The following is a 12,238-nucleotide window of genomic DNA, read 5'->3' as shown; positions in this document are numbered from 1 at the left end:
ACGTACGCTCAGGAAGAGGTAACATTTATCCATAGGAGTACAAATCCCATCTTGACCATCCCATTTGTTTGCTGTTCCTCTTTGTAACGACAAGCCCTTCCCTATCCTTACTCCCATGCCGCCTTGCCTTTTTCTCTCTCTTGCCAGTAGTGCTACAATAAGAAAAAGTCTGCCAAAGGTCTTTACATCTGAGCACGTGACTTGGTTGTTCGATTGTTAATGAAGTTGCACTCAGTTAATGTGTCACAGTCTACTGATTTTCTTATGTCTGCATGTGAGATCTACACACTTAGCTGGTTGATCGTCCTTTTCCATGCTGCATTAATCCAGCAGCAGATTTTGATGATCTTGCTAAATACTATGTAGGATGAGATTTTATATACACTGGCAGTTAAATTGCATACTGTCAAGCTGTTAGTTCTAGCCACTCTGTGAACTCTTTTTCTCATCTTTGCTGACAGAACAGCAGATTTTTTTTTTGTTGTTGTTGTTAAAATCTATCACTGATCTGTTTGTGTATATTTTTGAATTTTGCGTAAAAAGTTTGACTCATGACAGGTAGCTGCACGGCTGTTTTTTACTGCGTGCTCATCAGTTCTCCATAAATCATACCAATTTGCCAAAATAGATCATTAGGTCAAACACTTTCTTAGAAATAAAACAAACTAGTTCTGAGAAATGTTTTCCATTACTCCTGCTGCTGGCTCAGGAAAGACATTTTGATTTACTGGGTTTTAAGAGACAGTCGATGTCCATTTCAAGGAACATTATCTTTGGTGGAAAAACGGAGTAAGACGCTGAGCCAATTTACCACTTGTGGAATGGGAGCTAAAGTAGTGGGGAAAATTCTGTCAACAGGATAAAGGTTTTAGGAGCCATATTGCTGAGGCAAGCCAGCATGTCACAGCGTGCCTGGTGTTCAGGTAGCCAGCAGTGGTCATTACTGTACTTGCAGTGAAGCAGGCAGTGACTGGAAGCCCCTCAGAGGACCCAGCAAGGCCTCTTCGCAGCTGGGGGCTGTTGGCAGAAGTGTAAATTGGGCATTTTCCTTGACATCTGTGTTTGTTTTTTTTTTTTTTTGTTTTTGTTCTCCTATATGTCTGTGGTGGTTTTAGGTCAAAAAAATGAAGGCAGATAATACAAAGAACCCTGACAAGTTTATTTTTTTAAATCTTATGTTTTAAAAGCTGCTAGTAATATGCAGTTTGCTTCAGAACCATCAATGTTGGTGTTTGCAATGCTGTATTAAATGTAATTAGTTCCTACTGCCTTTTTTTTTTTTTTTTTTTTTTTTTTTTTCCTGATGAATAGCTAGTACTTTTTGGCTCTGGCAAAATGAAAATATCTTTGTGCTCTCATCCTTTGAGAAGCATCATGTTGCCAGTTCCTGAAGCTACTGTGGAAGGCAAGTAAAGCCTTGACAATCATCTGTCTAATGTTAATTGTAATGGGAAATAGTTCTAATTATTACTAGTTCAAAATCTAAATTTGTATGGAAGTTCTCCTTAGCTCAGAGGATAGTCTTGAAACACTTCATAGATTTTTATCCAAAATTCCAAGATCCTGGACTACCGGATGTTTTATGTGCATTCCAGATTGTCTGTGCTAACCTGCTTTGCACCGGGCTGAAAATGGCTACCACTCTTAGCCAGTATCTACAGAGTCGTTCTGAAAGATATGAAGTTGCCCTCCAGAGAAAACAGAACCACAGTAAGTAGTTTACTCCATTATCTGTAAACTCATCAATGAAAACAGGGTGATTATTTCTTTTCATTACCATCTTTTCTGTGTTTTGCATGTTTTGCTCCTCCCTGGAGGCTGCCTGGGAATATCATGCTGACTGTATAAGTATAAATTAAATGTTTGTCTAAAAGAAGAACTATTAAAATGTGATTCTGGGCAGGATGTGCCTGTCAGCAGGAAGCTTCCTAAAATACCCTGTGTTTTAAGAGTGGAATTTTAGAGTAGGAGGGAAGTGTAGAATTGCTATTTACCTGTCTGATGCTGCTTTTGACACACATGATGAGCCAGCTTCATTTGACTGTCACCTCCTTAGGAGGCAGAATTCCTCAGCCCACACTTTGCTTAGCATTGACTACTTCTTTATTTACTCTTTGTGCCTTTGCATTTTATCTGGACTGTGCATTTTCAGTTAAGCTCCAGTTAAAGACAGGCTTCTCAGTCATGGCATTGTAGGAGGGCCCACAGAGCCTCCCACACAGTGCCTTCCTCAAAGGGAGATGGGGATGTCTCTTTCTTTGAAGAAGCACTTTTGAAACAAAAGGGATTCCCCTATGTCTCTGACAATTTATTTCCCACCACACATGCACAGAGCCATCGGACTGATGGACCTAATTCCATTTGTCAGGTTTCTCAGAATTACCAGATTTCAGGATCACCCCCTCGACGTGGCGTGTCTCTTCAGGTTGCCTCTGGGGAATGCCTCTGAGGGGCTGTGGGCAAGGCACTGCATGAAGGAGGGCTTTGACAACTGTGGCTGAAGGAAACTCTTTCAGAGAGCTGGGAGATGTCTCTTTCAGAGACTGAAATTTTGGAGAAGGTGTGAGCTAAATGAAAGCCTTTTCCTGCCACCTTTTCTCCTTCTTCTGTGTCTCTTTGTATTTTGGCTTTTTAAGGTCCTCAGTGACTTTTTCCCTCGTAGTTAAATGCAGTCAGAACCAAACCCCAAAAGAGCGAGCCATTAAAATGGGCAAAAAACTTGCAACTGGAGTGCCCAGACATGAGAAGTTTAATTTTCAGAAGAACTCCAGCACAGCTTAGAAATCAGCAACCATAATTTGGCAATTTTCTTAGCCACCAGAGCAACTGAGAGAATTAGACACCTAGTCAGATTTGCCAGGAAGAAAGAACTGGTGAGTTAAAAAACAAGAACACAACCAAGACCATGTCTGAATAAATTTCCAGTCATCTGTACATAGACCATAAATTGAGAAAGATAAGAAAAGAAAAACTAAATTTTCATAATCCTGATTACATGCAGAGGATTGACCCAGATGCATGATTTTAGCTGTATTTATTATATTTAAACACAATGTATGCCTTCACATGTGTTTACTGAAAAGAGGAACCACAACCATTTAAATTAAATGCTTTTTTAAATATTACTGCTTAAAAAAGAAACTACTGAAATCCTGCATGCTAAGAAGTAATGTATGTGACTGAGGTGCTCTAGAATTAATTAGGTCTCTTATTTTAGTTTTAGAATCAAGAAGATTTTTTCTCATTGCTTGCAGAATAAAATAGCTAAATCCTCTGCTTAGATCTGAAAGTAGTTTTGCCCACAGCAATCAAACTAATATTTTCTTTATAGCTCTTTCTCTCTGTAAGCTTTCTACTTATTTCATTAGGCTTTAGATCAGGTTCCAAGTAACTAATTATATTTATAGTGTGATTTCTTTGCTCAGTACAACTAATTTAGGTAAAGGAGTTGGTGGGAATGGTAAAAGGCTAAGTAGTGTGCCATTGCATCACTTTGTCCAGGTGCAAGATACCAAGAAAATTGTGTTTGTATTCATAAACCCTCAGTATTTAGCTGAGCAGAAACTCAGCTATTTTCTGTGTGGTGTGAGAGCATGATGATGAACAGTAACGACTCTTTCCTTTGTCTTGGCGAGGGCTGACAGATAGCAAAAGTAGATACCATATGCCAGTTGTTTGAAAGTGGGGATGAGGATTCAAGCTTGGGGATGTGAGGATGTCCATGTTTTTCACTCGTGCTCCATTGCCCCAAGCTTTATTCCTAACATTTCATAACACATATCCCCTCCTACAGCTTTGCTGTAAAGCCACCACCCTCCCTTTCATCACTTTCCATTCCTTGCCACAAATCCCCTCTCACCTATAACCCATAGGCCTGCCCCTGTTTCCCCAGCTCAGATCTGCTGCTCTGTTTATCCCCATCTTTGAAAGTGCTAGTGCTGCCCCCCTGCTTTTGTTACTGCCTAACTAAATGCTGCTACAGGCAGCTGAATAATGCTTTTCTCAGCTGACCCTATCCACAAAAATAAAAAAACTCTTCAGCACAGCCTTCTGAGGTTAAAAATGCTGGACAAAAGTAAGTTGTTTATCCTTAAGCAAAATAAAGCTGCATTTTATTTATTTATTTTAAATCCAGTGAACATCACCCACTTTGACTTCTCAGAATCTTTCCAGTTTGTTCTGTTTTTCCTCTCTCAGGCTGAAATGTGAGGGAATAGGCCTGTTTCAAGTTGACTTTCTGACAAGAGGTCTGGTATTTGACACAACCCTGTAGACTACAATGCTTGATACAGCCCTGTAGACTGCAAGGCTATGTGAGATCTTTAAAAGCTGGACCCTGATGTTAATAGAGGGTTCTAGAGGAAGCCAGCAGTTTTTTGGAGGCCTGAACCATAACATCATGTTCTGGATCTAAACTTCACTGAGGACCTTGAATTACCTCTTTTTTTCTGGTATGTTTCCACTCCTGAGAAAAGCAAGAGCTGCAAGACTGACTTATAATATACTCATTCAATTAATCAAGTGAGAGTGAATCAAACCTTTCCAGGCAATTTTGTTTGAAGTGTCTGCACTCTTCTCTGCATCGTATGAGGTGCCAACACCAGTGGGAGTTTGCCTGCGGTAAGAGCTGTGGGTTTGGATATATTCTTCCATTTTTATTAGGTCTTACACACACAGGAATTTTGTGCTTTTTAATCTTGTAACTGTACAAAACTTATCTGGCTATGAAGGAAGATAACTTAGTGCTTTCCTTTAATTATTCTCATAACTGTTCACATTATGTTCTATGAGCTAGTTACTCTTAAAAAATTCTGAAGCCAGTTCTTACAACAAGAAGGTATTTAACTGAAGTCCTTGCACCATAACTTTAACCAGTATGAAACCAGTAGCTCAGTAGAGCTACCAAGATGCATCTATCAGAGCTCCTTCCTGGTCGATTCTACTTTCACTGCATCCATTTTAGCATTATAATTTCCTTCTTTCTCTCCATTTATCATCTGTATGCTTTCCCTTCAAATACATTATATGGAATGACTTTTAGCAAAAGCCAAGTGGTCCAAAAAAACATTCCAGCTAAACACGTTACATATTTATTGCTCTTAATACTCGGAGTGTAGCTGCAGAATTGCCTAGTATTTATTTGCAGAGTACTTGTAGTGAGACTTCCCTTGCTGGCATGCATGTACATATAATACATGATAGTCCTACACCCTTTATAATCTTTCAAGACAAAAAGAATTATGAAAGTGAAACCAGGACATGAAGAGGCAAACAGACTTTGGAAAGCTCTGCTAGCAAGTACTGTGCAATACACTACATTTTGTAATACAATCTGTTGAACAGTTATACAGGGCTTATGTACACAAAATAGGGTCCAGTGGTGTCTGACATCTTGGCATCAGAATCTATCCAAAAATGGTCATATGACAAGCATGTTTTCATTTTTACTTTTTAAGGTACAAACAAGTGAAAGAAGAGAGCTATTTAGTATGTACTGTGTGATTAAATCTGTACAAATATAATCATGGATTATAACACTGAAAGTTTAATAAACAGATTCTGTACTGGCTTAAAGGTGAAAAGAAAGCTGCTGTCTGTAGCAGTGGAGACATACTCTCTGGTTTCCCAGGATGAAACCGTCTTACATTTGCAGATCTAGTCTATGAGCACTAACCCCCATCTATCTCCCTGTCCACGTCCTACAAAGCAGTAAAAGCATCATTTGCGTAAAAATGAACAGACCAAGTGTATTCCAGATGCCAGACACCCTGCATCTCAGATCATAGCAAGTTTTTACATAATTTGGCCTCTTTTTTTTTCCCAACTGCAGTGAAGAATGATGTTATTTTTCACTAAATAGGCCATCATCTTTTGGGAAAGGCCCTTCTGCAGAGTCTATGTTAATCCATGCTTTTGAAAGAACAAGACAACTTGCAGTAGAAGGAAACAAAACATTCATATCAGTTACAGACAGTGGAATACTTTTGATGGATCTAATATTCAAGCTTTGGCTGGAAGGCAATTTTAAAAGAACCAACTAGTTAAACTTGAAATACTTCTATTTCCTCATAAGATTTACTTCTCCTCCTTAATCTGTAACTCTTCATAGTGAGTTTCTGTAACCATCAATATGACAGTACAGCAATATTGCCTCATCAGTCATGATTTACTTAATGTTTTCTGAATTTAGTAATATTTGATTAAAATTTAATGTGAACATATCATATCATGCCACATATATTATTGCATCCATTAATCAGGTAACCATAATAATGAAATGTCGGAAGATTGGATGAAAAAAGAGCTGAAGTCTTTGATATATGTTTGGCATGGTTTTGTGAGTGATTAACGAAAAGATATCCAGTCAATTGTGTAAAGCTTCATTAATATACATTTACAATCATCTACGTACTGTATCATCAGATATTTTTAACCTTAGTTAAACTTGATTTTTTAATTTACTGAACGACACTAAATATTAATAATCCTGAAAAATATGTAGTATTCTATTAACTCTCATAATGCCAGAATGATTCATAACGTGTCTTAATGCTTTTGTAACAAAATATGAACTAAAAATATTGTCAGTGTTAATGGATCAGTTTTGTTATAGGTGCAATAACAAATGCTTTATGCATGGCTCTATAAACCTCAAATTACACATTTGTATTAAAATGAATGTAAGGCAATATTTCCATCTACTTTTTTAATATGCAAAGGTAACATACGACCTGATCTAGCAGAGCATCTACGCCTCTTTGGTAGAGAAGGTGTTGAAGACAGTAAGACTTGAATTCATGATTGCACATATTTTGTTAAACATATGAAGACTTTCCAGATTTTTTTTTTAAGTCTTTAAATCCTAAGGTTTCCACTCATGAAGCACGTTAAGAACATCTTCTTCAGGTAAACTCTGAGAGATGTGTCCCTGTTTTCCTGGCCTTTGTGCCAAAAAAAAAAAGCTAAGGCCCTTGTCCTGGATCTGTGTAGCAAATTCCTTTTTTGCGATCTGGAATGTCTGTGGAGCTGTTCGTAGCAGCAGGAGTGCACATGTGGATCTTCAGCCATGTGTGTTTAACATGCAGAATGTTCCCACTGACTTGTGGTACATGTCACTCGTCGTATGGCATGAAGTATGCTTACCATGTGTTCTGGAATCCCGTGTTGATAAGCTGCAGCTGTTCTTAAGCCTGTTATTTGCCTCGTACCTTTTTTTTCCCACTTTTTTTGGGTGAGAATTTAATTTATCAAGTTTTCATTTCTTGATTACTATGAATCATGCAGAATCCTGTGATTTTTTTTTTTTTTTTTTGCTGCAGTTGCAGGTAGATATGTACATTTTTTACACTACAATAACTTCAAAAACCGGATCTCTTCAAATTATTTTTCAGAACACAGATTCCATGTGTTTATCATACTCTTTTAAGCTGTCTGTGATGTTAGACTATTTGGTTGGTAGCAGTAAACTGGTCTCTAAACTGAAGTATTACCGCTTTGGAAGGCTGCTTGGCTGTCGTTGTGTGGTGTTCATCTGTAGAAGCACGGAGCAATGTATCAGCATCCAGTCAATACCTTTATCCCAAAGCGTCTTTCTTCAGCTCATTCAGGGACTCTGCTTCTTTGGTGGTGTCTAGCTGTTAAAAGCTGGTAGCAGCCATAGGCTACTTGGGTAAAAGGTTCGCTTTGAGCAAGGAGGATGAGCATACTTGTCAACCTACTGATAGAGGGCATTAAGAACACTCAAGCCAGGATCTGTGAATCTTCTAAACCACATTCAGCTGACGTAAGCCCGTGCAGCTCCACCTGGCACCTGTGCTGTTAAGATGGTGAAATTATGGGTTGAATTAAAAATAATGAAGCCAGTTACTACCTATTTGGTATGACTGTATTTGTAAACAATCTGCACGCTCTAACCAATCTTCTGTTCTGTAGCCTCCTTTTTTGCAATTAACATATAAGTAAAATACTTACCATTTCACCTTTAAATAAAATAAACAACCATGCTGACAATATTTTTAATACATTCTTTACATTAGAAAATACTAAGTGCAAGTGCAGATGCCCTGTTTAGGTGTCGTGCCACTTACTCCACATCATGTACATCACATGCTACCTTCAGCACCCATAGGTCTCAGCATACATCTTGGGTGTGCAGACTTATGATGAAGAAAAACATTGTGGACTTCCTTTATATAACTGTGAGGAAGCGTTAAGAAGACACAGTGTGCAGAATTCTTTCCTGGGCTCTAGGTGGACTTCTGAAAATGAATTTGCTTCTGAGCTCCTGTCAGTTAGACTAACCATAACTCATTTTCTGTGGCTGTTAATCCTGCCTGTGAGGGGGTAGGGATAGTCATTTTCTTTGTAGCTGAAGGCAGGAACAGCATCATAACAAATAATGACTTTAGGATAAGCCTAAACGGATGAACTGCAATTGCAGTTGTCCTTCAAAATTAAGAACGAGAGGAGAAAAATGCAGAGAATATGATCTAAGCTAATATTACTTCCAGCTTTTGTGAGTGCTTTGTAGCCTAGGACCTGAAATGGCTTGCAAATGCTGAGGCAATGAGCGTTGAAACATCTCTTAAGCAGTTTTTTGTTCATGTTTTTGCAGGTGAGCACTGCATACAAGTGGCCCTTATACAACTAGCAGGAGAAGAGCCGTGGGTTGTACATCAGAGACCTGTGTTTTAACTTTTAGGCAACACAGTCCGTCCCTGTGAAATCAAATTGCATGTAACATAGTTCCATTCTTTTCTGTAATGCATGCTTGTTTCCTTTATACTCGCATGTTTGGGCTAGAAGAGAACCCTTCAGGGGTTTGGTGTCTCTAAACAGTGTTTCATCTTCAATTGTAGTTGGACAACGGGTGTCAAGACCAGGCATGGAAGTCATGGGTGGGAACTCCTAAGAAACTACAGGTGTTTTGGTCATTTTCTGATGGAAGGGATGAGAAGTGGTTGTCTTTGGGAATGCACTTGAAGTTATTTCCTCCTAGTAGCATCTGTTCTTTTGAGGAGTGAAAAACACTGGGATTATGCTGCAGCCTGGAGCTCTAGCATGTCGATGAGGGAGAAGGAGTCCAAATAAATTAACGGCTGTCAGGCTCTGAATCCAGTGACTGGGATTTTAAATGGTTGGGAAAAAAATGTTCTAATGTACTTGGAAAATTGTAGCCTGTTTTGGCAAGAAGGAAAGTGAGCAGATCTGAGCCTGTTTCTCATATTATTGAGGTATTTTTGAGACCTGACTTTCTGGTGAGATGGAAGGGAACTTTCTGCAAAATTAAAAATGTTACATTCACTTGAAATGTGTGGCTTTTTCATTTATTTATTTATCTATCTATTTATTTATTTATTTTGATGTCAGAAGCTTCATACTGCTTCTATTTGCTGCTCTGGGTAGGTGAGGGAGGTCTGCCCTGTAGCAGTCAAAGGGGCTTGCTTTCAGGGGTGAACTCTGAAGGTTGAAGTTGACAGTTCCTTGTTCTTAGGTTGCTGGAGTATGTCAATATTGGTGCAGGGCTTGAGGGAGAAGAGCAATATGAATTATCCAGTGTTCTTGTCCCCCTTCTCTGATATGGTGAATGAACTGTTGCGAATTATTGTAGTTATTCCTTAATACTATAAATGCAAACACAATAGGAGGAGGGGTTGCTTATGGCAGACTGCTGCTTGCAAGTCAAGAATGATTTGCTCATGTTCATACTTCTTAATTTTTATATTCAGATGTGATGTCTCTCTGGTGGGCCTTTGAGAATGATGGGGAAATGCCACTTACATTCAGCTTTGGATATGAAGATGAATTTTATTCTGTTCAACTCTCTTCCATTTTTAGAGAGTTTTGTGTTTTTGTTGGAGAACCTAAGGGTGCTTTACGCACAGGTGGCTTTTCTCTTTACCCTCGCAAAGTGGGAGAGAAGCTGTATGCAGCATAGGTTCTTGCGCACAGCACAGGTAGGGCTTCAGGCAGGTGTTGTCAGGCTTCAGTTTGTTCATTTGGAAATGAGGGCACTGCTTTGTGCAAGTCAGGGAGAGCAAGGTGATGAAATGCTACTTAGCAGAAGGCGATTTTGTTGGGACAACTCATAGATAAGAATTCGTGCAGCACTCTCGGAGCTGGCCATTGAGAAATTTCTCTCTGTACAAACACACAGCTACTCAGAAGAGGGTCCCTTTGTGCAACACTGAGCTGAGTTACAGTACCTGAAATTTCAAATGACAAAGGAATCTTGCTGTCAGACTCTCTCTGCTGAGCTGCTGATACAAAGGGCTGTGGGAGGCGAGTAGGAACACCAAAGCGTCTTCAATTGTTACCAGATAGCTGTTCACAGAAAGGTCTTCCCAGAGTTTGCTGCATAGAAAGCACAACCCACACATCATTGTTATTCATTCGTTCAGTTTAAGAGGCTTGTTTTTCACAGATGTGCTCTTCCTGTTTGGCATTTGTAGTTGAGGATTGTTAGTTGAAGAAAAGTGTCATCCAACTATGAATTGAGATTTTCAGCTGATTCATGAGCACCTTTTGTTACCTAGAGCATGAAAAGGAATATGGCTGAGTCTGAAATGTAGGTTAAGCTGTATTTCCACCCCAGTATATTATGCTACTCTGGAAGGGTAAAAAAAAAAAAAAAAAAAAAAGAAAAGAAAAGAAAACTTAATTAACAGTTATGCAAAAAATTCCTGCTCATTTTTATCTCAAATAAAATGAGTAAAGCAATTAGAAGACAGAGGTAATTACTACATATTAGCCTCTCTTATTCATGTGGAGGCTATATATAGAATATATATATATGGATTTTTAAATAATTAACCAAAATTACTGTACATGGCAAGTAAAGTAAGCAATCAGTATATTTTAGTAAGGCTTTCATGCCAGAAAATTTGCCAGACATGCTTAGAAAGAGTGGTAACGCTTGGGAGAAGGGGAGGAAATGAATTACCTCAGAATAATGGGACCAGAGCCATTCATGAGTAAACAGCAGATAATTTGTGGAGCTTACATTAATGTGAAGCTTGAAAGTTGTGATATCTAAGTTAATGCTACAGCCAAGTAGCGTGATTGCAGATAAGCAGCTGTTTAGTGTTGTTCCAGGGAATAATTATCAGATATGAGTTATTTTTGCCTAAATTTTCTTCATCATACAGGTATCAGCTCATTTCTGGCTTTTATAAAGGCTTCTTAAAAAAAACATAATACTTTTTAAAGTAGCTTAAAAATAGTTCTTCGTATCAAAGTGTAACTGTGAAAACAGTTCTGAATTGTCAGGTCTGAGTTGACAAAGCAGCTTCCTTGGTGCATTAAATGGGCTCTGACAGTCCCATTCACATCTGTATCTAGGAGTCCCATCCGCAGGAATTCACGCTCTTCTGAAATAACATTAGGCAAGAATCTGGCTGCTCTCCAGAAGGCTGTCCTGGCTTAGGCCTCCTTGGATCAGTAATGTCTTAAATGGTAAGGTTATCTTTTTAATCCATAAAAATTGATCAGCATAGTGAAAATGCTCATAATTAAAAAAAAAAAAAAAAAAAAAAAAAAAAAGCCAAGTAGCAGCATTTTGCACATAGAACAGATTTTGAGTGCAATTTTTGCATCAGGGAGAAGCCAACATACTATCTTTGAAAATAAGTTCACTAAATTAAATGTAAAATAATTATTCTAAATTATTTAATTGACTTTTCATTCTCAAAGTTTAATTTATTTTTGCAAGCTTCTTCTTAAACTGAAGGTCTGATTTTCTCTGAGCATTGCCAGCACATGGGAGAGAAGCATCCAAATGGTAGAATCAAGCACCACTCTGACTATTCTGATACTCTACAAATCATGTGTTTTGTTTTGTTTTTTTTTTTTTTTTTCCCCAGCCTATCTAATTTCTGTTCTGAGACATGATTTAGAGATCTCTTCATTACCATCACACAAGTCACTGTCCTCCAGGACTCCAAAGATGACTTGGCTCAGGCTGAGATTTGCAGGGATGGAGGCTACAGTTTTCTGGCAGCTGCCTCCAGCTAATGGTGTCCTGTCCATCCAGGGGAACATGGGCGCCTTCAGCATGCCTTTAGTGCCAGTCAGCCCTTCTGTTACCCAGCTTGGGGTATAGCTGCTGTGCTTCTTTCCTAAATACCCACAGTGTGTGTCCAGATCTCCTCCCCATGCAGTGTAAGAAACCAGTCCAGGCATGCTCTCAAGCCTTCAGCCAGAAAGCCAGGATGGCCACGGGACTCATTACCCTCGCAGC

This window comes from Netta rufina (assembly GCF_964035555.1).
Source record: "Netta rufina genome assembly, chromosome: 7".
Lineage (NCBI taxonomy): Eukaryota > Metazoa > Chordata > Aves > Anseriformes > Anatidae > Netta > Netta rufina.
Note: the sequence above shows the minus strand (reverse complement) of the source record.